The sequence below is a fragment of the Lepidochelys olivacea genome (assembly GCF_965140295.1).
Source record: "Lepidochelys olivacea isolate rLepOli2 genome assembly, chromosome: 4".
NCBI lineage: Eukaryota > Metazoa > Chordata > Testudines > Cheloniidae > Lepidochelys > Lepidochelys olivacea.
Genome location: NC_140414.1, coordinates 4449245 through 4477088, shown reverse-complemented (window position 1 = coordinate 4477088; position 27844 = coordinate 4449245).

The window sequence follows — 27844 nt, the reverse complement described above, 5'->3', positions numbered from 1 at the left end:
GGCCCTTGTTGCTGCCAACTCTGACGGGCAGAAGGGTTACACGGAGCGAGGGTGGGCAGGAAGCCGCCTTCGCCCCCTTGTGCTGCCGGTGATGGTTCCCGGGCCCTTTTAAATTGCCCGGGGGCAGCAGGCGGGGCTGGGGGAGACACCGGGCCCCGGACTTTGGTGGAGCCAGGCCCCCGTGCTCTTATGTTGCTGGAGCATGGGCACCAGGGGCCCAGATGAGGCGCCTCCCCTGCGGCTGGAGGAGCATGGGTGCTAATCCACGTTTTGGCGGGTTGGTTTTTGGAAGGTTAAATGAAGGCAGCCTCTGCTCTGGGCTCACCCAGTTTCAGGGCCTGACGCTGCTTTGCACAACGATGAATCTCGGAACAGGCCAGCAATGAAATGACGGCAGAACCTGAGGAACGAAAAGCCTCTGGGTTCGTCTGTGGGCCTTGACGCCGAACGGGAGCCGTAATTTGACTCGCTTTGTGGCTGCGGCCGGTAAAATGTCAGGACGAAGTCATCCCAGTGATTGTGACACTGGGTTTGAGGCGGCTTTGGTCTTATTAAAATGTAACTAGCATGGAACACTTGTGTTTTTAAAGGTGGCTTCCCCAAGCAATCCCAAGTTGTTCTTCCCAGAGCTGGGTGATGGTGGGCAGCAGGGGATCTCCCCAGTCTGTGGGGGAATCTCTCTGGGCCCCACTGTTAGTTCTCCAGACTTTCTCCCCCTAACCACGCACACCCCTCCCCCACCCATTATCAATGCTTTACAGCGACCCCTCCCTCCCCTTATGGGATACAGCCTCTCGGTGACCGAGACTGACTGGGGCTCCCCTCTGCATGGCCCCAATGGGGAAGGAAAGGGACCGATGGGGGAGGAAGAAGACGGGCAGAAGGAGTCAAATGGGGCTAAACCAGAATAGAGGAGATTTTCTTCCTGTTAAAATGGACTGGAGTCTCATTGCTGGAAAGCCACACCTTGAGTGAGGTTTGAACCGGCAGCCTTTCAATTGCCAGGCAAAGGTGCGAACGACAGAGACGGATCACGGCCGACTTTCCAGCGCTGTCCAAGGAGCCCCTGCAGGGGTGCAAGTGGTTAGTGCAAAGGGCAATATTGCTGGGGTTGTGAGTTCAAGCCTTCCCTGCAGCCCTGGTTTCTATTACCCCATGGAGCTACACCAGCTTGCTTGTCCTAATTCACATGGAAAGTGCCATGAGAGGAAGGTCTGAAATGTGGACGTTGGTGCAAAGCTTGGGACCCCCCACCAATGCTGCCACTAGCTGTGGATGGGTTGCTCAGGGGCAGGGAGAATTGATTTCTTTGCTGCTGAGAAAGCTGCCAGGACGGGTCTGTGGGCACCAGAGCTCCCCGCTTCTTCCAGCACATGCCAGGCTCTGTCACTCCTGGAGGAGGGTCATCGAAGATCAGGGTTGGAAGGGCCCTCAGGAGGTATCTAGTCCAACCCCCTGCCCAGAGCAGGACCAACCCCAACTAAATCATCCCAGCCAGGGCTTTGTCAAGCCTGACCTTAGAAACTTCTAAGAAAGGGGATTCCACCACTTCCCTAGGTAATGCATTCCAGTGTTTCACCACCCTCCTAGTGAAAAAGTTCTTCCTAATATCCAACCTAAATCTCCCCCACTGCAACTTGAGACCATTACTCCTTGTCCTGTCATCTGCTATCACTGAGAATAGTCTAGATCCATCCTCTTTGGATCCACCTTTCAGGTAGTTAAAAGCAGCTATCAAATCCCCCTTCATTCTTCTCTTCCATAGACTAAACAATCCCAGTTCCCTCAGCCTCTCCTCATAACTCATGTGTTCTAGTCCCCTCATCATTTTTGTTGCCCTTCGCTGGACTCTCTCCAATTTTTCCACATCCTTCTTGTAGTGTGGGGCCCAAAACTGGACACAGTACTCCAGATGAGGCCTCACCAATGTCGAATAGAGGGGAACGATCACGTCCCTTGATCTACTGGCAATGCTCCTACTTATACACCCCAAAATCATAGAATCATAGAATATCAGGGTTGGAAGGGACCCCAGAAGGTCATCTAGTCCAACCCCCTGGTCGAAGCAGGACCAATTCCCAGTTAAATCATCCCAGACAGGGCTTTGTCAAGCCTGACCTTAAAAACCTCTAAGGAAGGAGATTCTACCACCTCCCTAGGTAACGCATTCCAGTGTTTCACCACCCTCTTAGTGAAAAAGTTTTTCCTAATATCCAATCTAAACCTCCCCCACTGCAACTTGCCATTGGCCTTCTTGGCAACAAGGGCACACTGCTGACTCATATCCAGCTTCTCGTCCACTGACACCCCTAGGTCATTCTCTGCAGAACTGCTGCCAAGCCATTCGGTCCCTAGTCTGTAGCGGTGCATTGGATTCTTCCATCCTACGTGCAGGACTCTGCACTTGTCCTTGTTGAACCTCCTCAGATTTCTTTTGGCCCAATCCTCCAATTTGTCTAGGGTCCTCCGTATCCTATCCCTACCCTCCAGCATATCTACCACTCCTCCCAGTTTAGTGTCATCCACAAATTTGCTGAGAGTGCAATCCACACCATCCTCCAGATCATTAATGAAGATATTGAACAAAACTAGCCCCAGGACCGACCCTTGGGGCACTCCGCTAGATACCGGCTGCCAACTAGACATGGAGCCATTGATCACTACCCGTTGAGCCCGACAATCTAGCCAGCTTTCTATCCACCTTATAGTGCATTCATCTAGACCATACTTCTTTAACTTGCTGACAAGCATACTGTGGGAGACCGTGTCAAAAGCTTTGCTAAAGTCAAGGAACAACATGTCCACTGCTTTCCCCTCATCCACAGAGCCAGTTATCTCGTCATAGAAGGCAATTAGATTAGTCAGGCATGACTTTCCCTTGGTGAATCCATGCTGACTGTTCCTGATCACTTTCCTCTCCTCTAAGTGCTTCAGAATTGATTTCTTGAGCACATGCTCCATGATTTTTCCAGGGACTGAGGTGAGGCTGACTGGCCTGTAGTTCCCAGGATCCTCCTTCTTCCCTTTTTGAAAGATGGGCACTACATTAGCCTTTTTCCAGTCTTCCGGGACTTCCCCCGATCGCCATGAGTTTTCAAAGATAATAGCCAATGGCTCTGCAATCACATCCGCCAATTCCTTTAGCACTCTCGGATGCAGCTCATCTGGCCCCATGGACTTGTGCACGTCCACTTTTTCTAAATAGTCCCGAACCACTTCTTTCTTCACAGAGGGCTTGCCACCTCCTCTGAATGCTGTGCTGCCCAGTGCAGTCGTCTGGAAGCTGACCTTGTTCGTGAAGACAGAGGCAAAAAAAGCATTGAGTATGTTAGCTTTTTCCACATCCTCTGTCACTAGGTTGCCTCTCTCATTTAGTAATGGGCCCACAGTTTCCTTGGCTTTCTTCTTATTGCCAAAATACCTGAAGAAACCCTTCTTGTTACTCTTAACTTCGCTCGCTAGCTGCAACTCCAGGTGTGATTTGGCCTTCCTGATTTCACTTCTGCATGCCTGAGCAATATTTATATACTCATCCCTGGTCATTTGTCCAATCTTCCACTTCTTGTAAGCCTCTTTTTTGTGTTTAAGATCAGCAAGGATTTCTCTGTTAAGCCAAGCTGGTCGCCTACCATATTTCCTATTCTTTCTACACATGGGGATGGTTTGTCTCTGTAACCTCAATAAGGATTCTTTAAAATACAGCCAGCTCTCCTGGACTCCTTTCCCCCTCATGTTATTCTCCCAGGGGATCTTTCCCATCAGTTCCCTGAGGGAGTCAAAGTCTGCTTTTCTGAAGTTCAGAGTCCGTATTCTGCTGCTTTCCTTTCCTCCTTGTGTCAGGATCCTGAACTCGACCATCTCATGGTCACTGCCTCCCAGGTTCCCATCCACTTTTGCTTCCCCTACTAATTCTTCCCGGTTTGTGAGCAGCAGGTCAAGAAGAGCTCTGCCCCTGTGGTGGGAAACGTGCCCTTGATTTTACTGCATTTTGGTTTCTTGTCTTGTTGGTTGCTCCCGAGGAGCTGGCAGGGAAATGTCCATGGAGAAATGGAGTGGATGTGAGGTTTCTTGCTTCCGAGATTTGCCTGCGTTTTGGCCTCATTGTGAGAAGGGCAAACTGGTACAATTCGTTTCTGTCACAGATTGTAGTGTAGTGTGGTGGTTATCATGTTTGCTTCACACGTAAAATATCCCTGGTTTAAAACTAGGCAGAAACAGTGCCTTTTCCCCTGACTGATCAGTTTTGGTCTTCCTCCATTCCAAGCCCTTTGCTGAAATACACCCGTATTTCCCACACTTTTTGTTCCTTTTTCTTTCCTTTGACGATATTTTAGGGTTGTAATTTAATGGCCACACAATTTTGCTCATGAATTAAAGTTTAACACAACATTTGACAGCCTTTTCCTATGCCCTCTTTTCTGTCACTTACGGGAGTTTACTTATGGGAATATTCACTGATTTATTGCACCGAGCATTTCAAAGGAAAGGTCAGAATCATTTACCTTGGATTCACTTTCCTTACTTCTTTCTAATTCTTTCTTTCACATAGATGGGGAAATCTGTGTTGGAGCAGTTTAGCTTACCACTCTCTCTTTCTAGACGGAAGCTGACACAATTTAAAACTTCCCAATTTGCAAATATCTATGTGAAAATATTTCCTAAACCAATGCAGAGATCCTGGGCAGGGCTAGGGGTGAGGCAGATTAATAATTGGCTGTTCTTTATTTTGGTGCTTGCTAATTGGCCATTTGGAATTTTAATACGTGATGGCATTACAGGCGAAAGATAATCTCAACATGTGGAGAAGAAACGGTTATACGGGCTAATAAATAATTTCTTGGTGTCACACCAAAAGCGATGCATTCCAGTTTGAAAGAAGAACTAATTCATGGCTTATGAGCATTTGCTACGTAGTTGTAGCCATGCAGGTCCCAGAAAAGCTTGTCTTTGTCCCCAACAGAAGCTGGCCCAGTCAAAGATATTATCTCACCCACCTGCGCGTTTGCTCGCCACACTACCTGAGACAAGCGGAAAGAGACTCAAAGCAGAGAAAATGGAACAAAGAAGTTGAATTCCTAGCTGAAAAATGGGCCCCTTTGTCAGCTGGAGGCAATCTCAGACGATTCTGGGACCTCTTGTGGCTATTGCTGGTTTTGAAAAAAGCCAGGTGTTATTTAGGCAATATCGCTTCTACTTTATCCACTGAAGCAGATTTATGCTTCACGATTGCTGTGTATCCAAAGAGATTCATTCAATTCAGCACACAAGTGAATAGAGATAGGCAGCTGGAGTCAGCCAGTTCGCCCCCATCTCAAAGACTTTGGTTTTTAAAAAGGCCCCTTTTGGTGTTTATACAGGACAGGGCAGAAAACGGCCAGATAATAAGCTATTGGGGTGAAAGTTCTGAGGTTTTTTTTAATTTGCAGTGAAGACTGAATGGAGAATTGTGTCGAGAAGTTTCTTTCCCTGACTGAGGATGGAACCAAGGCAGCATCAACGAGACTCCTAACCAGTAGACCAAGGGTACTCAACAGGTGTACCATGGGCCAACTCTAGACAGACAGAAATTTTTAATGGACCCTGAAATCTTTTTAAAAATCATAATAATAAGTAAATAAAATTATTTTCTCTGGAGTCTGGACCTTGATCATATCTTGACTGAGATTTTGGACCTTGACAAAAAATAGTTGACTACCCCTGCAGTAGACCATAAGGGGGGGTAATGTAGGGTTTTTTGGTTCAGCTCCTCTATGCTTTCTAAGGCTACTTGCTCTCCAGTTAAAGAAATCCCTTCCAACCCTGATATTCCATCATTCTATGAAATGGTCCATTCCCCATTTCAGAGGGGAGAGGAACAGAGAGTGAAGGAACCCCTGTGCTCATAACCTGGGCTCAAGGAAAAGCATTGAAACAAGCTCAAATTACGATTTAGGTTCCTCCATCAGAATCCCAAGAGGAACACAAAAGAGGAACAATCCTCCTCTGCTTTCATTTACCCCACCGCCTCCCTCTCCGCTTCTTCTTCCGCCTACCTAGTGGCTTGATTTCCTTTCAGAGTGGTAGCTGTGTTAGTCTGAATCAGCAAAAACAATGAGGAGGACTTGTGGCACTTTGGAGACTAACAAATTTATTTGGGTGTAATCTTTCCTGGGCTAAAACCCACTTCATCACATGCATGGAGTGGAAAATACAGCAGGAAGAGATATATACAGAGTCCATGAAAAGATGGGGGTTGCCTTAAAATCATAGAAGATCAGGGTTGGAAGGGACCTCAGGATGTCATCTAGTCCAACCCCCTGCTCAAAGCAGGACCAACCCCAACTAAATCATCCCAGCCAGGGCTTTGTCAAGTCCCCTGCCCTCTGACATGTCCTTTTACAGAATCACAGAGTTGGAAGGGACCTCAGGAGGTCATCTAGTCCAATCCACTGCTCAAGGCAGGACCAATCCCCAATTTTTGCCCCAGATCCCTAAATGGCCCCCTCAAGGATTGAACTCACAGAGAACTGTTTGAAATGGGCCACCCTGTTTACCACTACAAAAAGTGATTTTTCCTCCTACTGCTAATAGCCCATGACATGCTAACAAAGAAACAGCCGTGATTTAAAATCTCCACTCAGAAATGGTGAACAACAGCAGAACCCAAAGTAACTGAAGGAAGGGCGGATGATCACAGTTAGGACACAGAATTCAGAAGATGGCAAAGCTCAGAGCCCCGTTACATGGAGTCAGAATGCAATCAGCTGACAAAGAGGGGGAGCAAACTCCCTCCCTTGCTCTCTATGCCAAAGTTCCTGTCAGCTCAATGTCCAGGTCGGCTGCTGAGAGGGTTGCAATGGGGTCAGTGAAGGCAGAGGAGGATTGTTCCTCCTGGGTTTTCTTTGTGTTGCTCTGTGATCCTAGTGGAGGAAGCTGACACATCATTTGAGTTTGTTTCAGTGGCTTGGGTTGGGCTCAGGTTGTGACCCTGAGCACAGGGGTTCCTGCCCGCTCTGCTCTTAGCCGCTCAGGGAATGGACAAAGGAGCAGCTTCAGAAATTGGAGAGAAAATAGCCTAAGGAAGTGTAGCACAGCTGAGAAGAACAACAGCCCCATCTTCTCCCTGGTGGTCTAGTGGTTAGGATTTGGCGCTCTCACCACCACGGCCTGGGTTCAATTCCCAGTCAGGGAAAAGTGACTTTACAGCAAAACACCTTAATTTATTCTTCTCTTGCAATTTGAACAAATTGACGGTTTTTCCCTGACTCCCCCATCTTCTACGTGATCTTGGCAAGGGCTTTGGAGACCATATCAAAATCAAAGCTTCCCATTGACTAGGAGCAGAATATGGGCATGTTTCCACTGTGCACTTCGTTGTCCACAAATAGACAGGTGCAAATTCTTGTTCCCCCTTGCTAGCTAGCCTAACCAATGTTGTAACAACAGTAATAGACACTCAGGTTGACCCAAGATGTCAGTTTTCTTGCTGAAACAAAACCAAAAAATCATTTGGGGTCAACCAAATTCTTTCAGCAAATAAAATATTCACTCAAAAAACTTTCATCCCACTCTATATACCAATCTTTGGAAGTAACCATCTCAGCAAAACTGACCATTAGCCTCTTCCATTCCTGAGGGCTAGCTGCTGTCGTGTTCTAAGCATAGACGATGGGCCTTTCACCTGTTGGCCACTGGTTTCTACCTTGCTCAGGTAGCTACTGATGAAAGGCAATGTGGTTTAGTGGCAGACCTACTTCTATCCCTCTGTCCAACTAGGCGTGTTTGTTTCACACTGCTTGTAAAAATACAATCAATGCATTTTGTTGATACCTAAATCTGGGATCAAGATGAAACATTGTGATTGTAAGTCAATGAGAAAATCTCTGCTGAGTTCGACAGAAGGAAGGTTTTCTCATCAGGTTCTAGCACACGATAAAAGTTCTGAAGGTTCTTAGAGTTTCCAGACACATGGGCCAGAATTTTCAGAAGGTCTCACCCCCACCCCTAGAGCCAGATTTTCAGAAGAACTCAGCTCCCATTTGGGCAATAAACATTTTGGCCAGATTTTCAGAAAGGCTCAACACACTGAGGGCTGAGCTATTTTGGAAACAAAAGGTGGTAGAAGTTGTGGGTGCTGGTTGCTTGGCCGTCTGGCCCACCAGGCAGGAGTTTGAGGTTCAACATTACTTTCTCAGAATGGTAGCAATCATCTTTTATTCCCTTAAAAAGGGAGCAGGGAGATGACATATAAAAATCGCTTGTGCTTTAGAAAGTCTCTAGAAGTTGAAAGAGATATGCCATCTCCACCTCCCTGGAAAGTTCACAACAAGTTAAAGAAAACTGTGATTGATAAGTGGCTTGACTAACAGTGACAGGCTGGCCGAGTGGTCTAACGTGTCAAACTCAAGGCTGTGTCTTTCCGTCATTTGTGTTCTGGGCTCCATATGCAGGTGGGCGTTCAAATCCCCTTCCTGACACAATCATTGCCTTCTACATGAGAAATAGACTCATTTCAACCTCTCCTGTAACATTACAACACCAACTGCTTCGCATTTCTATGCTAGAACTTGGAGGGAATTCAAAAGTGGTGCATTCAGGGCACCTAGTTGAGGTCACGGGTGGTCTAGTTATAAGCTAAGGTTGTTCAGTCCTGTCTGGGAGGGTAAGCTCTGGAGAACACGGATCATCTGAAGATTACTGAGGGGAAGCAGGAACATCTGATCCAGCCAGTGGAGGACAGCCATCTAGAATCCTAAGGAGATATTTTGGCATCTAGGGAGTGAGAAGTAAATCTCAGAACGGACAGCTGAGGTGGTGCTGATGACTATTTCCTGTGGCTAAGGCTAAACGGGAGCGTGTACATCTAGGAACAAGGAATGTCAGCCACGTATACAGCAACAGTGGGATCTCAGCTAGGAGTCAAAAGGTCTTTTTTACCTCTGTATTTGTTGTGCCCACTTCATCCAGTACTGAGGTCCCCAGTTCAAGAAGGAGGATGAAACATTTGAGAGGAGAAAGAAGAGCCATGAGAAGGATGAAAGGCTTAAAACCCCCGCCTTGCTGTGATAGTCACAAAGAGCTCAGAAAAGGTTTAGGGGATGACGCTCTCACTCCCTAAGTACCTACATGGGGAACAATACTTACAAACAGGCTCTTCAATCTAACAGACAAATGTATAATGTGAGCCAATGGCTGGAAGTGAAGCTAGACATATTCAGATTGGAAATAAGGCATGCTTTCTGACAGGGAAGGGAATTAACCATTGAAAATCTTACCCAGAGTCCTGGTGGAGTCTCCATTCCTGGAAATTTTCAAATCAAAATTGGATCTATTTTTTTTTTAAACGGATCTGTTCTAGTTGAAAAGGAATTCTTCGGGGGCAGGTATCGGGCCCGTGCTAGACAAGAGGTCAGACTGGGTGTTTACGAAGACCCCTTGTGGTTTTAAAATATGGGAAACAAACCCTTAAATGACAAACGTTTTATTCTGTGAATCAAAAGGAAGTGCTTCCCCTGGCTCTTTTTCTCATTTTGTAAACAAGGGCTTGGAATTTCAACTCTCAGTGAAGCTTTGCCTTTAAACTGAATTAGGTGAATTTTCCAGCTCTTGATCCTCTGAGTCTAAGGAAGAATCCCTGAAAAGCAGGTGAGGTTTCAGTTCAGAATTTCATAGGTTAATTTGATGCCATCCAAGAGTGAACACTTCGGTAGGGAACAAGTGAGAATTTGTTGACTGAGAAAAATTCCTGGTGAAAATTGGCAAAGCTGTGGATATTTTTAAACATTCCAGTGAATTTACACATGAAGATACAAACAGAGAGAGAAAGAGAAAATCACACACTGAACAGCCCCTTGTAGGCATTAACAAAAATCAGACCCACACACAAACCCACACAGCACACAGAGAATCATAGAATCATAGAATATCAGGGTTGGAAGGGACCCCAGAAGGTCATCTAGTCCAACCCCCTGCTTGAAGCAGGACCAATTCCCAGTTAAATCATCCCAACCAGGGCTTTGTCAAGCCTGACCTTAAAAACTTCTAAGGAAGGGGATTCCACCACCTCCCGAGGTAACCCATTCCAGTGTTTCACCACCCTCCTAGTGAAAAAGTTTTTCCTAATATGCAACCTAAACCTCCCCCACTGCAACTTGAGACCATTACTCCTTGTCCTGTCATGTGCTATCACTGAGAATAGTTTAGATCCATCCTCTTTGGATCCACCTTTCAGGTAGCTAAAAGCAGCTATCAAATTCCCCCTCATTCTTCTCTTCTGTAGACTAAACAATCCCAGTTCCCTCAGCCTCTGCTCATAGGTCATGTGTTCCAGTCCCCTAATCATTTTTGTTGCCCTTCGCTGGACTCTCTCCAATTTTTCCACATCTTTCTTGTAGCGTGGGGCCCAAAACTGGACACAGTACTCCAGATGAGGCCTCACCAATGTCGAATAGAGGGGAACGATCACGTCCCTCGATCTGCTGGCAATGCCCCTACTTATACAGCCCAAAATGCCATTGGCCTTCTTGGCAACAAGGGCACACTCTTGACTCATATCCAGCTTCTCGTCCACTGTCATCCCTAGGTCCTTCTCTGCAGAACTGCTGCCGAGCCTTTCGGTCCCTAGTCTGTAGCTGTGCATTGGGTTCTTCCGTCCTAACTGCAGGACTCTTAATTAGACAAATTGGAGGATTGGGCCAAAAGAAATCTGAGGAGGTTCAACAAAGGACAAGTGCAGAGTCCTGCACTTAGGATGGAAGAATCCAATGTACCGCTACAAACTAGGGACCGAATGGCTCGGCAGCAGTTCTGCAGAGAAGGACCTGGGGTGACAGTGGATGAGAAGCTGGAGATGAGTCAACAGTGTGCCCTTGTTGCCAAGAAGGCCAATGGCATTTTGGGCTGTATAAGTAGGGGCATTGCCAGCAGATCGAGGGATGTGATCGTTCCCCTCTATTCGACATTGGTGAGGCCTCATCTGGAGTACTGTGTCCAGTTTTGGGCCCCACACTACAAGAAGGATGTGGAGAAATTGGAGAGAGTCCAGTGAAGGGAAACAAAAATGATTCGGGGTCTGGAACACATGCCTTATGAGGAGAGGCTGAGGGAACTGGGATTGTTTAGTCTACGGAAGAGAAGAATGAGGGGGGATGTCATAGCTGCTTTGAACTAAATGAAGGTGGATCCAAAGAGGACGGATCTAGACTATTCTCAGTGACAGCAGATGACAGGACAAGGAGTAATGGTGAAGTTGCAGTGGGGGAGATTTAGCTTGGATATTAGGAGAAACTTTTTCACTAGGAGGGTGGGGAAACACTGGAATGGGTTACCTTGGGAGGTGGTGGAATCTCCTTCCTTAGAAGTTTTTAAGATCAGGCTTGACAAAGCCCTGGCTGGGATGATTTAGTTGGGGATTGGTCCTCCTCTGGGCAGGGGGTTGGACTAGATACCTCCTGAGGTCCCTTCCAACCCCGATATCCTAGGATTCTATGATCATTTGGCCAACAACATGCAGCAAAGCACCCAACTCAGTTGCATGAATGCTCTATAAGCCACTCCTCAATTATACAGAGACACCAGCATATCTCCCCAGCTCTCAGCCTTGCACCTCAGAAATGTACCATCTTACACGACTCATGGCCTTCTCTTGAAAAGTGTAAGCTCATTAATTAGTTCGCCACTTCATCAAAAATAAAGGGGACATGCACCAGCTTTTGTCATGTGAGCAACTTTCCCAAACACTTTGGACAAACTCAGGAGTAAGTATAAAATATTAAAATAAGTTTATTAACTACAGAAAGTTAGATTTTAACTGAGTCTAACTGTTGGTCACAGAGGTCAAAAGTGGTTACATAACAAATGAAAACAGACTCCCAGTCTAAACTCTAATTTGAAAATACTAAGCAAGAATTGGATCAAACAGCTTTTCTCACTTACTGGTTGCTCCAGGCAATGTTGAGTTCTTAATACACAGACTGAATTCCCTCTCAGCCTGGGACCAATCTCCGCAGTTCAAATTCTGAGTCTTCCAGACAGTCTTCCAGGTGTTGAGATTGGGGAAGAGATAGGCCATGTGGGGGTGTCTTTGACTCTCATACATATTTTTTCTCCAGCTGCTAGGTAGATTCTTGCCGTGATGCTGGGGTTAGTTAGCCCCCAATATGGAGCAGCAGTTTGCCTCCTGCACCGTGTGGTAGGCGTGTCACAGCTCCTTGACTTTGACCCCACAGGGCAGTGTGTCCCTGTCATGGCCCCTTTCTATCATGCATCACGAAATCTGCGTGCGCACCTCGGGAGTTACACCGCAGAAAGCTGCTTTCCTGTGCAGAAACTTGCCCGTGTAGACAAGGCCGCAGAGGGCTTACATAAGAACGCACGACAGGTCATAGACTGGGTCAGACCAATGGTCCGTCAAGCCCAGTGTGCTACCTGAGAGCGACCAGTGCCAGATGCATTGGAGGGAAAGAACAGAACAGGCTTGTTGACCTGCAAGGTGAGGGTCTTTCACCTTTATATTTAACTTCATTGTTGTCGATTCCTACTTATCCTATATCTAACTACCCCTCCTCTGAGGTCTCTGGGCAAATCAGGTGTGAACCACTCCTTTGACACAGACGTGTCCCAATCCAGCTGAATTGAGGCAGAATTTGGGCCAATGTCAGTTTGGAAAAGGCCTGCTTCACCCAGCAGGTTTCTCAAAGTATCCGTTGCTGTGAACCGCATGTCGTGTGGATGTGCGAACTCCAAAGATAGCAAACATGAAAAAAAAACCGCAAAGCCGGTTCTGAGGTTTCCAGAGCCAGGCCTGAGGGTTAAAGAGCTGTGCTCAAAAGGACAAGGGGGCTCAGCAGCTATAAAAAGAACTAGTTGCAAAAACAAAACAAAAATTACATGGAAAAAAAACAACCAAACAACAACCACCCAGAAAAGCTCCTATCACTCGCCCATCACCATTGTAGATAATGACATCTCCTGCCTAATGTGACATCTTTGTTTTGCGAAGAAGAGCCCTGGGGAACTCCTGCGAACTCCAAAGATAGCAAACATGAAAAAAAAAACGCAAAGCCGGTTCTGAGGTTTCCAGAGCCAGGGCTGAGGGTTAAAAAGCTGTGCTCAAAAGGACAAGGGGTCTCAGCAGCTATAAAAAGAACTAGTTGCAAAAACAAAACAAAAATTACGTGGAAAAAAAACAACCAAACAACAACCACCCAGAAAAGCTCCCATCACTCGCCCATCACCATTGTAGATCTTGACATCTCCTGCCTAATGTGACATCTTTGCTTTGCGAACAAGAGCCCTGGGGAACTCTCTGGCTCACCTGTGTGGGTGGAAGGGGTCTCACACTACGTGGGAAGGCTGCATCATGAGAAAAACCACCTGTGCTCTACTTTCACACTTTCTAATCTTTCAGAGTAGCAGGAGGCGGAAAAGTGAGACACATGCATTAGACTCAAGAGCAAAACTAAGAGACCAAACCACAGACTCTGGACTCAGCATTCATGTATCCTGCAGTCTGAACTTGGAATCTGTTACATTCCCTCATTGGCTACCATCATTTAACCAACACGGAAGTGCTTCTTGTCCAGCAAGGCAGCCAGTTTGGGACCCATAGGCATGGCATGGCTCTGAAGGAATCAGCTGTTTCTCTCTGTGCTTCAGGAAACTTGGGATCCAAATGGTAAAAGACAGTTGTTCCCAGTTTCATCATGGCATCCTTTAGAAGTGTGAGCAATTCTAAAAACAGTTTACCTTGGCCACAGGTCACCATAGCGTCCATCTCTGGGGTGAAAATCAACCACTAAAACCTCTCATTTCTACCTGAGTTCTTGTCAAATCTTTGACCTTAGTTGTAGCAATTTTACACGGCTCTGGCGTAGAATTCTTCACCAACCACACAACATACCAGTAGCGATACTGAGGTAGAACTCCCCCAAATATGCCCTTTTGTTTCTTTAATCTGGTGGCACAGATTTAAATAAGGGACTAAATTCAGGTGCGCCTTAGAATCCCTCTAAGACACCAAATGTCAGGTATCTACTCAAAATGGGTGTCTTTCTGCAGCTCTATCACATTCCTCATGGATGCCATTTCCTACACATTTACAGCATCTCCCAGGAGTGAGCTGAACAGAAATGTCACTTCCATTTTTCCCATCTCTACCTAGGAAGGGATTGCATTTCCCAAATAAGAGGCAACATGCACCTGATTAGGAAGGGAAGATCTTCAGGAGCAACCTCCTGCAGGGCATGGGCCACAACTGCTTTGGGAGGCAAATGAATGGGTCTTTTGCTTAGTTCCAAATCATTTACTAGAGAATCCTCTTCCCAGCCCCTTCGGGAAATATTGACCTTACCAACTGAAGAACAGGGGGATAGAGATGGTGATGGAGAATCCCTCTGATTTACCCTATGTTCTTCTGTTGTTACAGAGGGGAAAAGACATTTTTCCCTATCCCTTCTCTATTCCTGCTCTTTGTTATACTTCAATATATTTTAAGGGAGGAAAACGGTAGTAAAAATAACTGCCTTCAGGAAAACCTGAAGCAACAGCGCTCTGATGACCTGTGACAACTGGGAATGAAACAATATGTTCCTGGTGGGGGAACTCGATGACTAACAATTGTTTTTAAATGGGGGAACAGTATAACTGTGATGCTCAGGCTTTGTTTAGACTAGGACATGTGATGGAGTTTAGGTCAGGTCAAGGGGAAAGCTAATGCCAACCACTGCACCTCGGCTGCATCTGCACGACAACTGTAATTGTCTTTTAACACCAAGATCACTAACTTGAGCAGCCAACGCCATGTACAGTCCTAGTGGATGTAAGGCACGGGTAGTTTTTGCCTCAGTGTAGCTTGTTGGGAACAAACCTCTCTCCCCCACCTGGAGCTGATGAACATTCCTGGCTGGAGGGACACACGCTCCTTCGACCCAAAAGGAAAGGAGTTGATAGAAAACATCACAGGACTGACCCCAAAGAAGGGTGAGCTGCAAAAGGCAGGAGCAGGCAACTCATCTGGGGGAGCTGAGTAACCACGGTGAAGATGGGGCACAGATCACTAAGTGGGAATTAGCAAATGTGATTTAAAAGAAAAAAATACCTTTGGCCAGCCCTAGTCAAGGCATTTGTTACAGATCACTCCCATGTGGATTTTCTGATGTCTAATAAGGGTTGAGCGCTGATTGAAGCTTTTCCCGCACTCAGAGCATGTGTAGGGTGTGTCTCCCGTGTGGATTCGCTGATGTCTGATCAGGTTTGAGCTCCGATTGAAGCTTTTCCCACACTCAGAGCATGTGTAGGGCCTCTCCCCGGTGTGGATTCGCTGATGTGAGAGGAGGGATGAACTGTCAATGAAGTGCTTCCCACACTCAGGGCATTCATAAGGTTTCTCACCCGTGTGGATTTTCCGATGTCTAATAAGGTGTGAGCTCTGCTTGAAGTGTTTCCCACACTCAGGGCATCCGTAAGGTTTCTCACCTGTGTGGATTTTCCGATGTCTAATAAGGTCTGAGCTCCGATTGAAGTGTTTCCCACACTCAGGGCATCCATAAGGTTTCTCACCCGTGTGGATTTGCCGATGTCTAATAAGGTGTGAGCTCTGCTTGAAGTGTTTCCCACACTCAGGGCATCCGTAAGGTTTCTCACCCGTGTGGATTCTCTGATGTGTGAGAAGGTCCGAACTCCCTTTGAAGCTGTTCCCACACTCGAGGCATGTGTAGCGTGTTCCTTCCAAGTTCATTCTCTCACGTGTAATAAGGTCTGACTGGCTACCGAAGTTTTCCTCTGGCCTCTGCTGACTCTCACAGGCTTTTGTTTTTTCTGGGCGTGCACAGCTCCCAGAATCATTCCCTTTGGACCTTCCTGACAACATCCCATGGGCTTCTACTCGCTCAGCATCTTCCTGCTGGGGTTCCTCCTCGTTTTCACTCACCATCCCAACACCTGACGGGAGACCGAGAGAATCCAGACGTAAGTCTCTGCCTGCGCCAGAGAGAAAGGAAATCTCAGAGAGAAGAATGGAAAAAGGGATGAAGGAACGAAAACGTGTACAGGACAGATCAAACCTATCAGAAGCTGATTTTCCCTTCAACCTTCCCCAGAGGAGAGAAAGGAAGGGATCAGTTCTGGGTCCGTATCTCAGAAGAAATCTCAGGGGACAGCGAGATTGGGGAGGGACCTGCTGCTAGTTGTCAGTCAGGATAGGTGGGAAGCCATGAGTGACCTCTGCCTAACGATTCTACATCTGCAGGGAACAATCCTGAACTTGGAGAGCTCACAAGGTCTTTGTAGGGCATCCCAAATGTTTCCTGTATTCACCGACAGTTTTGGGGTTGGTTTAACCAATGCCTCAGCTATGCAGGCAGCTCTCGGGAGCACTTTTTTTCTTAGAGCCATGAAGGTCTGGGACGCACGACTCCTCCCCTCGTTCCAGCTGAGAGATCACATCAGTTCTGGAAACTGGAAACCCTGCTCAAGGCAAAGAAAACAAGGGAGGTCAGTGGAATTTGTGGGATACTTGTCACAAAGAATATTCCATGCTTTTAAGCCCAGCTCACTTTTAAGTAGTAACGTCCCAAGGCCGGCTTCCTTGGCTCAAAGTGCCAGGAGATGATTATTATAAATCATATTCATTACCTTAGTGCCTAAGGGCCAACTAACAGTGGGTCCTCATTTTGCTAGGCACAGTACAAACCGAGAAGCGTTGATGGCCCGTGCCCTGAAGAAGTTACAATCTAAATAGACAAGGCAGACACAGAATGGGGGAAGGGGTAGAACCCACCAGCAGAGTGAACTCCGTGAAGGCAGAGTGGCAGATCTGATCAACACAGGCCTAGATCTTGAGACTATCGGATTTAATGTTACAACCAGGGCCAGTGTTTTCTGGAAATTGTCGCTAGGACTGCATTTTTTCCCAAAATTACTCTTTGTTTCTGGAATCACCGTTAATATCCGGAATTGCTGATCAGAAGGTGGGTGGGGCATGCAGGGTCACAATCCCCCAGATTTCTCCCTGGAGACACCCGTCTCCTCCCCAGGGCACAGGCTGGCTGCGGTTGAGACTTGATGCCAATTTCTTCCCTACTCATACAAGTCTGGGATCGGCAGTGGGACGCCAGGCTCTCTCACCATGCTGCAGAGAGGACGGCACTCACAGCTGCTCGTGGCCGTGTCCACAGCACCTCTCCCCTGCTCATCTGCCCTGTACACAGCTGGCTCATGCCCCGTCTCTCCAGCGCACAGCTGGCTCCAGGCTCTCAATGCCCAGTATCTGAGCCCCACCGCCCCCACACAGCCGGCTCCTGTCCCCTCCCCCCAAAGCACTTTCAGGCTTTAAAGGATTAGATATTGCTCACGTTTGTCAATTACTCTCTTTTCATTGCCTGCAAACTCTTGCCCTAATTATGACTGTTATCTGTATATCTAAGCCAGCCCTTGAAAGCATGAATTCTTCACAGACTATGATGCCGAGATGCACCACATGATACCAGGAAGGGCTGCGGGATGGGTTTCCTGTGCAAGCTGGTATCACTACAGGGTGATGAATGCCAGATCTCAAGGCTGGTTATGCAGAGCTCCACCTTTTGAAGGTTTACCCAACACAGAAAGGGGTCGTGACGGATTTCCCCTCATTCAGGAGACTGAAGACAACAGACTTTTGGGGGATAAACAGCTGAGTTTGAGCTGACTGAGGGGGGTCTTTCTGGGCTACAAACTCACAGGACCTGATAACCACCAAGAGGTAACCCTTTAAGAAAGGTTTTAATACACTTTGGAACTGATCAGGGATTCCCATGAGGACCGTTGAGGGAATGAAGGTAAACACACATTTGGATGCTCTTCTTCTTTTATGAGAACGGGAACAGGAAGGGTAGGGATATCACTGAATGCAGGATCTCAGCAGGACGAGGTGTCAGGATAGCACCATATTGCAGCCCATTGGAAAACATAATCCCAACTACACATATAAAATGATGGGCTCTAAATGAGCTGTTTCCACTCAACAGAGGGATCTTGGAGTCACTGGGCACAGTTCTCTGAAAACATCAACTCAGTGTGCCACGGCAGTCAAAAAGCAAAGAGAATGTTGGGAATCATTCTGAAATGGATAGATAAGACAACAGAAAATATCATATCGCCTCTATATAAACCCACGGTACACCCACATCTCGAATACTGCCTGCAGATGTGGTTGCCCCATCTCAAAAAAAGATATACTGGAATTGGAAAAGGTTCAGAAAAGGGCAACCCAAATGATTACAGGTATGAAACTCTTCTGTACGGGGAAAGATTAAAAAGACCGGGACTATTCATCTTGTAAAACAGACAAAGGGAAGATATGAGAGAGGTCTATAAAATCAAAACTGCCGTGGAGAAAGTAAATAAGGACGTGTCATTTACTCCTTCTCATAACACAAGGACTAGGAATCTCCCAATCAAATTAATAGGCAGCAGGTTTATAAGAAACAAAAGGAAGTATTTCTTCACACAACGCACAGTCAACCTGGGGAACTCCTTGCCAGAGGACGTTGTGAAGGCCAAGATTATAATAGGGTTACAAAAAAAAAAAAAAAAAAAAACCACCATGAGAAATCTATTGAGGACAGGTCGTGAATGGTTATTAGCCAGGATGGGCAGGGATGGTGTCCCTAACTTCTGTTTGTCATAAGCTGTGAATGGGTGACAGGAGATGAATCACTTCATGATTCCCTGTTCTGTTCATTCCCTCTGGGACACCCGGTGCTGGTCACTGTCGGAAGACAGGACACTGGGCTAGATGGACCTTTGGTCTGTCCCAGTGTGGCCGTTCTTAAATACCAGGGAACCTAGTGAGTCCAGTGCAATGGGAGGGAGTAAGAAAATCCCTGGCTGTGGAGAACACTGGGAAATTAGAAACTATCATTCAGAAGCAACAGACTCTAAATAGTCTAGAAAAGCAGAATGTGAAAAATAAGAATCGGGGTCATGTGACTTCAGGAATGAGGGACTCAAAAAACCAAGTCTGCAGAGAAGAGAGATTGTGGCTATTGCACATGCGGATGGGGGAGCAACTCTCCAGGTCTCAAGGATTTTCACCAGCAACCGAGGCCATTGTCCCATGCACGGGGCAATCCGGAGCAGTGAGGAGTTGTGTCATCTGTAATCCTGGCTGAGTTTCAATGCTCTGCTGCTGGAGCTCCCTTGTCTAGATTCCCCTAGATTCTTGGAGATGCTGCCCCGAGCAGGGTCTCGGGAGATATCTCTTGTAGGAAGCCCAACACCCTCCTCCTTGTGAAAAGGAAAGGAGGACTTGTGACACCTTAGAGACTATCCAATTTATTTGAGCATAAGCTTTCGTGAGCTACAGCTCACTTCATCGGATGCAAACTGTGGAAAGTGTAGAAGAGCTTTTTATATACACACAAATCATGAAAAAAATACCACCTCCCACCCCACTCTCCTGCTGGTAACAGCTTATCTAAAGTGATCACTCTCCTTACAATGTGTATGATAATCAAGGTGGCCCATTTCCAGAACAAATCCAGGGTTTAACAAGAACGCGGGGGGGGGGCAGGAAAAAACAAGGAGAAATAGGTTACCTTGCATAATGACTTAGCCACTCCTAGAGCTGGATATGAAGCAGGGGAATCTCCCCTAAGCCTGACTGGTGGCTTCCCCCTTCGTATTTCAAGGCACCCGCTGGTTAGTTGGGTCGGGCTCCAGCACTACGAGTCTGGTCCTTTTTCCCAGCCCCATCTAGGTAGGTTATTTTCTGTTCACCAGATTGGAGCATTTCCACCTCCGAACCTCATGGGTCTCTTCCCAGAATCTAGGCCACTTATTAAACAACTCCCAGCAGGTCTGCCACCCCCTGGCCTCCTCCCTTTCTCCACCCTGTGCATTTCCTGCCCTGCTCCAACCTCCAAACCAGATGGTGCAAACCTTCCCCTCTCCTGTGTATTTGCTGTCCCTCTCCCTCCTGCAGGAACAGATCAGAACCCCCCACAATAATCCCTACCTGAGCTGGCTCCTCTGCAGCCATGTCGCTCCCTTGTCCCATGGGAGGACGGGATGAACCGGAAGGAAACATGAGCGTCGTTCTGCAACCTAGCCGGGCAAGAAGGGCTGTTGTGGAAGTTTAGGAACGGGCATTAGTTCGTTTCACATCACGCTTCCCCCAGGCTCTTTCCCTGCAGAGCGAGATCCGAGATTCTGCCGTGCTGAGAAAATGCTCAATCTCTGGATTACAGCAGACACCTGGCCCCTCCTGCCAGGCTAGGCCCACAGACACACTTTTAACCTCCTTTCTCCCTCCCGCATCCCAAAACAAAGTCTCTGAACGCAATCCTAGAAAAAAGCAGAACCAAAGGAGTCCCTTTCGAGGATTCCCTCTGACACTGACCCCACGGCAGCCACACCCCAGCAGGAGGGACATGGAGTCAGGAACTGGGTTTTCCTCTCTCTCATCCTCGTCTTGTCCACAGAAAAGTGATTCTCCCCACAGTGCAGTAATAGATCTGTCTGGGCAGATGAGAGAGCTGGAAATCTCTTTCAAAACTCTTTTATCCCACGGACCCTGTCAGTCTCTCTATCTCCTTTTCCCTGTGCCCTCTCCATGCCTGTCTGCTAGGAAACTCTCATTCCTGGGTTGTTTGCTCCCCCATGGCTGGATTTGCTCCTGCAAATGGCAGGAGAAATGGGGTGGGGGGCTGTTTGTGTAGAGTCATTTTATAGTCCTTCACTGCCTGCCTGGGATTTCCCCATTGCCTGCCTACGACCCCCACCTGCCCTCCACCAGGATCTGCCAGCCCATTTGCCTGGGACCCCCTCCTCCAACCAGCAGGGCCCCCTGACGCTTTACAGGAGGACCCCTCACTCTGCGCCAGGGACCGCCCCACCACAGCTCTGTGCACTGGGCATGGCAATGGTCCCAGGAGCCAGCTGGGCAATCCCAGACAGAGCCCCTGGCACAGCACCAGGCAGCATCTAATCCCCTGCCCCACCTGCCCAAGAGACCCCCACCCCCACTGGTCTCCAGCCAACAGGCCCCCAGCCATACCCACCTCCAGGACCCATAGCCTTAGGGCTGGGCACATCAGAACTACTCCCCGAAACCCCAAACCCTCCAGAACCCACCAACCTGACTAGGGCCCCCCCTGCCCAGCCACCCAGAGGCCTCCCCCTACCACAATGCCCCTTCAGCTCCCGCTGCAATCTCCCCACACAGACACCTGCCCCCCCCAGCAACAATGTTCCCTCACAGTGTCTGCTAAGTGGATAGAAAGTTATCACCACCCCCTGCTGGCCAGTCACACAGGCAGAGGGAGCCCGGGGGGACGCCTCTTTCACAGGAGAAGGGAAGCCATGGAGGGCTAAAATAAGTAAGACATTTCCATACTCTGTCAGTAGCAAATAATGGCCACCGTGGATCCACCCCAGAGTTGGCTACAGCTTTGCACTGCGGGAAGCCCCCCCCGAACGGACACCCTTCGTCATGGGGTTTGGGATACTTCTGGACCCACGCTGCACTCAGAGGGACCTCCTCATCCCATGCCAGCTGGAGAAAAGAAAAGGGTCCAGCCAACTCTCCTGTTACCAACTGGGAACACCCATCCCCCAAACAGGGGGAGGCCCTTGGCTTTGATGGGTATTGAATATATGGCTAGTCTCTTTTATCAGTAAACATTTTTAACAGAGAGAAAGGAGGGAACAAGTGATTCTCAAAGGAGAGGGAAAGTTGATCATTGTTGCAGGGGGGTTAATTTCCCAGCCAGGATGGAGAAGGACTCAGGGTGACAGGTTCCCCCCAAAGAAGGACAAGTTCCTAGGATTTAGAGACATGGGGAACAGCCCCAAACCCAAGAGGATTTTTAATTGACATTTGATAATGACATCGTAAGAGGGAAACCTGAGATTTGAGATCAGTGTTCAGAAATGAAAGAGAAAGGGTGGAAATCTGAGGGATTTTGGATCCATTTATGCAAATTATAGAGAGGAAAGTGGAAAATGAGAGGGATTTTATAGCAGTTGTTGATAGGAGGTAAAAGCTGAGTGTATTTCCCACCACTATTTGGTCAATGAATAGAGCGGAAATGGGCAACATTGGCAAACGTTTGAGATCCATATTCAGGAATCTGAGGAAAGGTGTAAATCTGAGATTTTCGTCGTAATTTATAATTAGAGAGACAGGGAAAGCTCTCAGGGGCATATTCAATTAGAAGTAGACAACTAGAGTAAAAGTGGGGCAAACGTTGAGGGTATTTTTGAGGAATCTTTGAGACGTACAGAGAAAACGTGTCACAAACTACGCAACTGAGAACATGGGATAAACGCCAAGACGGGGGGGGGGGGCTTTTATGTGGCTATTAAAGAACTAGCTGGAAAAGGGGGGACCGTTTGTGATATAAAATCCAGCCTGTCCAATACAGAAGCAGAAAGTGATGGTCCCCCCCCCACGGCCCCCGTTCACCTGGGCAGCAGGGAGCCCTCTGAGGGGCTGACTGGAGGGGGCGGGGGGGGCGCTGGAGGGCTCCCTGGGGGCGGGGAGGGGGCGGCAGTGGGGGATGGGCAGGTAGGGGGCAGAGAGTCACTTTCCTGCCCCCCGCGCCCAGCGCTCCCCCACCGGGGTCTCCCACTCACCGGAGCACGGGGGGGTTAATTACGGGCCCCACCCCGCACAGACCCCGGAGGGGAGCCGCAGCTGCTCCTCCTACAGATCCGACACGAGGCAGCGCCTGGTCTGCTCCGGGCTCCGCCCCCAGACGCTGCCCCGCCCCTGTCTGCTCCAGGCCCCGCCCCCTGGCGCTGCCCCGCCCCCGGTCTGCTCCAGGCCCCGCCCCCAGACGCTGCCCCGCCCCCGGTCTGCCCCAGGCCCCGCCCCCAGGCGCTGCCCCGCCCCCGGTCTGCTCCAGGCCCCGCCCCCAGGCGCTGCCTCGTGTCGGGTCTCTCGGAGGAGCAGCTGCGGCTCCGCTCCGGGGTCTGTGCTGGGGGGGCCCGTCATTAACCCCCCGTGCCCGGCCGGGGGGGGCTTTCTCCAGCTGGGACCAGCCCCGGGCTCTACCCGCCCCCGACCCGGTGAGTGGGAGACCCCGCGGCGGGGGGGAGCGCTGGTGGGGGGGCAGGAAAGTGACTCTCTGCCCCCGGCACGGCTGGGATTGGGGCGGCAGAGACTGGGGCCCGGCGGGCGGGGTCCCTTCGGGGGTGTTGGGGGGAGAAGCCGGAGTTGCGGGGGTGGGGGTTGAATTGTCTCTGTGCAGCCAGGTAATTCCCGGGGGGGAAGTGGGGGCCGGCGGGGGAGTTAATTGGATCCCCTTCCCCCCCCACGGGCACAAATGCCCCCCAGTTTTCCCATTTTCTCTCTCGGTAGCTCCCACCTGGTTGTAAACTCCCCCCCACCCCCCCATTGATCCGCTCTCTGGTCTCCCCTGATCCCCCCCCCCCCCGTCTCTGCCTCCTCCTCACATGTCCATTGAAACTCCCCTCCCGTGGGGGGGGCGGGGTTTCCCTCCCCCCCCCCGTTTTATCTGCAGCGATTTGACCCGATGTCGGTGGGAAGTTGGAGCCCGGAGCCATCCCCCAACCTGGCTGCCCCTGCGTGGGGGTGGGAGGAGACGCCGGGTCTCTGCCGGGGCGGGGAAGGGAGGGGACGTGTCCCCCATGGGGCTGCCCCCGATCCCGGCTTCCCAGTCCCACTTGATGCCCCCAACTGCCGCACCGTTGCCCCCAGCCCCCACCTGCCCCCACCTGCCCATCCCCCACTACCGCCCCCTCCCCTCCCCCAGGGAGCCCTCCAGCTCCCCCCCCCGCCCCCTTCAGTCAGCCCCTCAGAGGGCTCCCTGCTGCCCAGGTGACCGGGGCCAGGGGGACGACGACGATCACTCTCTGTTTATGTTTTGGACAGGCTGGATTTTATATGACAAACGGTCCCCCCTTTTCCAGCTAGTTCTTTAATAGCCACATAAAATCCGCCCCGGTCTTGGCGTTTATCCCATGTTCTCAGTTGCGTAGTTTGTGACACGTTTTCTCTGTACGTCTTAAAGATTGATAAAAAAGTTTGCCCGACTTTTACTCTAGTTGTCTACTTCTAATTGAATATGCCCCTGAGAGCTTTCCCTGTCTCCGTAATTATAAATTACGACGAAAATCTCAGATTTACACCTTTTCTCAGATTCCTGAATATGAATCTAAAACGTTTGCCAATGTTGCCCATTTCTATTCATTGACCAAATAGTGGTGGGAAATACACTCAACTTTTACCTCTGTGACAAAGTGGAACTGTTCTTAATGTTTCCTCTGAATAGTGTGGGGTGCCTCAGTTTCCCCTAGGCAGTTCTTAAGTATCTAGGTGGTGGGATAAGGGTGTATGATCATTGCAGAGCCCTAGAGGGCAGGTGTGTGCAGGAGTCTGGACACAGAGAATGGCCAACACCCTGTTTCCTGGCCACTGATGGCCTGGGCCCTTCCCCCCTGCAAGGTGAGAGCTAAAGGGTTGGAGAACAAAGGAATCCGGTGACCTCCTGGCCCGGGAAAGAAACCAAGCCCAGAGGAGGAGGGGCTGGAGGGAGTTTCAGTTGGGGGCTGGCTGGGACATGGAGTGAAGGGCAGATGTGTTTGTCTGGCTCACTGCCCCCCCGAAAATGACCCCAGCTGAGGGGTCCTGTTCTCTGCACCTGCAAGCTCTGTTTTAGACCATGTTCCTGTCATCTAATAAACCTCTGTTTTATTGGCTGGCTGAAAGTCCCGTCTGACTGCGGAGTTGGGGTGCAGGACCCTCTGGCTTCCCCAGGAGCCCTGCCTGAGCGGACTCGCTGTGGGAAGGGCATGGAGGGGCAGAGGATGCTGAATGGTCCGAGGTCAGACCCAGGAAGGTGGAAGCTGGGTGAGCTGTGTGTCCTGAAGACAGGCTGCTCACAGAAAGGCGACTGCCCCAGAGTCCTGCCTGGCTTCATGGGGAGCAGTTCCAGAGCATCGCCCAGGGACTCCGTGACAACTGGTGGCAGCGGTGGGATGTACTGCACCCCGTGGACAGCGCTTCCTGCAGTAAGTGACTGGGGAGCAGTAAAATGAAGGGGGATTGACGGGGACCAGACGTGCTGAAGATTCAGAGAGAGACAGTTTCAGGGGGCGGTTAACTCCTGGAAGTGTGTGACCAGAGAGAAGGACTTTTGCAGTAACAGGGTTCCCCTGGGGATTGCAGCGAGCGGTCCCAGGGACGGAGGAGTCTGCCGCTCGACCCTGACAAAGAGGGGGTGATCTCGAGAAGGGCTGGCACACTAGGGGTTCTCCCTGGAAACCGTGGGGAGCTGAGAGCACACAGGCCTGTGAGTCCACAACTTGGGAAGGGCGGAGTGAGGGCCTGTCACCGTCTCCTGAAGAAGGACATTGTAACCCTGTGCAGAAAGAGAGGGTTGAGCGTTGGAAAGTTCACCAAAGCACAGTTAATCGTGCAGCTGGAGGAGGATGACCGCTCTAAGGGACAGATTCCTGACCCGAAATGGGGCTATAGCAGGATCTGGGAGCAGCTGGAGTGGTGGCCAGGCATCGCCAAGACTCCTGTCCCCGACCAGACGAGGGTCTTCACGATCGGGTTCCCCATCCGGGGATCGGAGTCGGACAGGATTGGAGCTGAGTCCGAGAGAGCAAGAGGACCGTGAGAGACAGCGAGAGCCCGAGAAAGAGCTGCAGAAGCAGCAGCAGCATGAACTGGTGATGGGGGAGTGGAGAGGCCTAGGGGACCCCCCAGGGGTGAGTGGGGATAGACCCCGGGGGGCCAGTTCCGCAGGGAACCTCGAGACTAAATTGCTGCTCCTGGTTAAGGAGGGGGGATGTGGATGCCCACCTCACTGCCTTTGAGCAGGCTGGAGATTTGAACCGGGGGACCCTGCGGAAAAGCCCCGGTGTCTAGCTCCCTTGCTGGGTCCCAAGGCCGTAGACTCCGTCAGCCAGATGGGTGGGGAGGTGGACAGTCTCCCACTCCTGGTCCCAACCTATATGTCTGTGTGGAGTTTCCTTGGGCCAGGCCCCTCGGACCTCCAGTGGGAGCAGAAGGTGACGGTCAATGGGGAGACATTCCTGGGGTGGCAAGATCCTGGGACAGAGAGAACTGGTGTCAGGCCCTGGGTGGTGCAGCCTCAGAGGCTGAGGGGCTGTGTGAGCTGGGTGAGGGTCCCAGGGACGAAGCCCCTCGCCCTGCCTATGGCCCAGATCCCTGTGCAGACCCAGGAGGGGTGGGGCTGGCTGGTCGTTGGGGTTCTCCAGGACACCAGCTGCAAGACCCTGTTATGGGGTGACTGTGTCTCTTTGGGACAGGATCCAGGCCGTACTCCTGTAACTGCCAAGGGTTTGAATCCGGGGAACCAATCGGTGGAGAGGGAAATGGTTAGTGAAAATGCAGATGACCTGGCTGGCAGCAGGGAGGAGCAGCTAGGCTCAAGCTATCTGCCTGACTTTAACCAGACCCCTGGAGTTGGGTGGGACAGAGAGATGCTCCCCGCCCCCCTTGCACACCGGAGAGGGGGCTCACGCTGGCTCTGATGCAGTGAGGAAAGCAGGGAGCTCGCTGCCTACCCTCACTGGGACAGCAAGGGCAGTGCTGAGCAAAGGGGGAGCTGAGACCCCAGCTGAGTGGGGGAGACACAGGCAGGGCAGGGGATCTGTGGGGAGTGGCAAGGTGCTGGGTAAGGAAAGTCTGGATGAGCCTAGGCAGCCTTGTGAGCTGATGGCTGTGTCTAGTCAGCAGGGTGGGAAGTCGAGGAGAGTGGAAGAGGAGTGTCCCTGGACCTTACCTGTTAGCTGGGTGGAGAATTGGGACAGTGAAGGAAACATGCCTATGTCTGTCAGGGGTATTGACTTGCCAATGGAGGGAGCTACCCTGATCTCCAAGCAGTTGTCTGTGACCAGCCTTGTGTGCTGGGACAAGGGGAGAGAGGTCCCAAGCTGGGTGTCTGGGAAAGGAGAAAGTGTGTCCGGCTCTTCTTTGTCTGTGGAGCAGACAGAAGGGGCCTTTCAGCCTGTAATGGTTGAGGGTCGTGCAGTTGTCTCAGAGCTGGTTCTGGATTCAGCTAAAGCCCAGGAAGGGAAGGGTCCTAAGTTTGTGTCTGCTCGGGAGAATGGCCCTGTAACTAGGTCGCATCCAGTTAGGGTCTATGTAAAATCCCAGAGACGAGACAATTCTGGTGCTTGTATTTTGCCTGTTGCTAGTATGTTGTTGGAAAGGGTGTAGCAACTCTGTCTAATCAGGGTGAGATCCTAGCCAGGGCACAAGGAGAGCAGGAAGGTGATGTGATTGTGTTACCTCCTGAGGGTGTGGAAACCGGTAGCAAGAAGGAAAAGATTCCTGAACTTGTGTGTGGCAAAGGGAAGGAGAATGCTTCTGACCTTTTCTCTAGGAAGTCTGTAAGTTTGCCTGAAAGGGGATTGTGTAGGAATCCGCCGGATGGGCCAGAGGTGATTCTGGATGTAAGGGAGACCCAGAAAGAGTCTGTTGTTGCTCAGGAAAGTGTTCCTCTAGAGCAAGCCCTCGGTGAAGAGGGTAAGGGCAGAATTTCTGTGAGGGGTGAATTATTGCATAGAAAAGCCCCTAGGGAAAGGAATCCTCATGGAGTCTTTGCAAGCAGTTTACTGCCACTGAAGGGTGTGAAAGTGATTTTATCAAGAAAGTTTCAGTTCCTAACAGCCAGAAATTTTCTGTTGTGAATGTATCCACTGACTGTCCTGTTGAAAGACCCAGTGTGGAGAGCTTTGAGAAGGTCTCCGATGAAGTGAAAGCTGTTAAGAAAGTTAAACAGTCCCATAACCAAGTGGCTGTGTTTGGCCAGCTTGTTGGGGAGAAGACCCAATCCCAGTTTGACCCCCTGGGGTTTTGGGGTGGCCAAAGGGCATGGGCCACAGA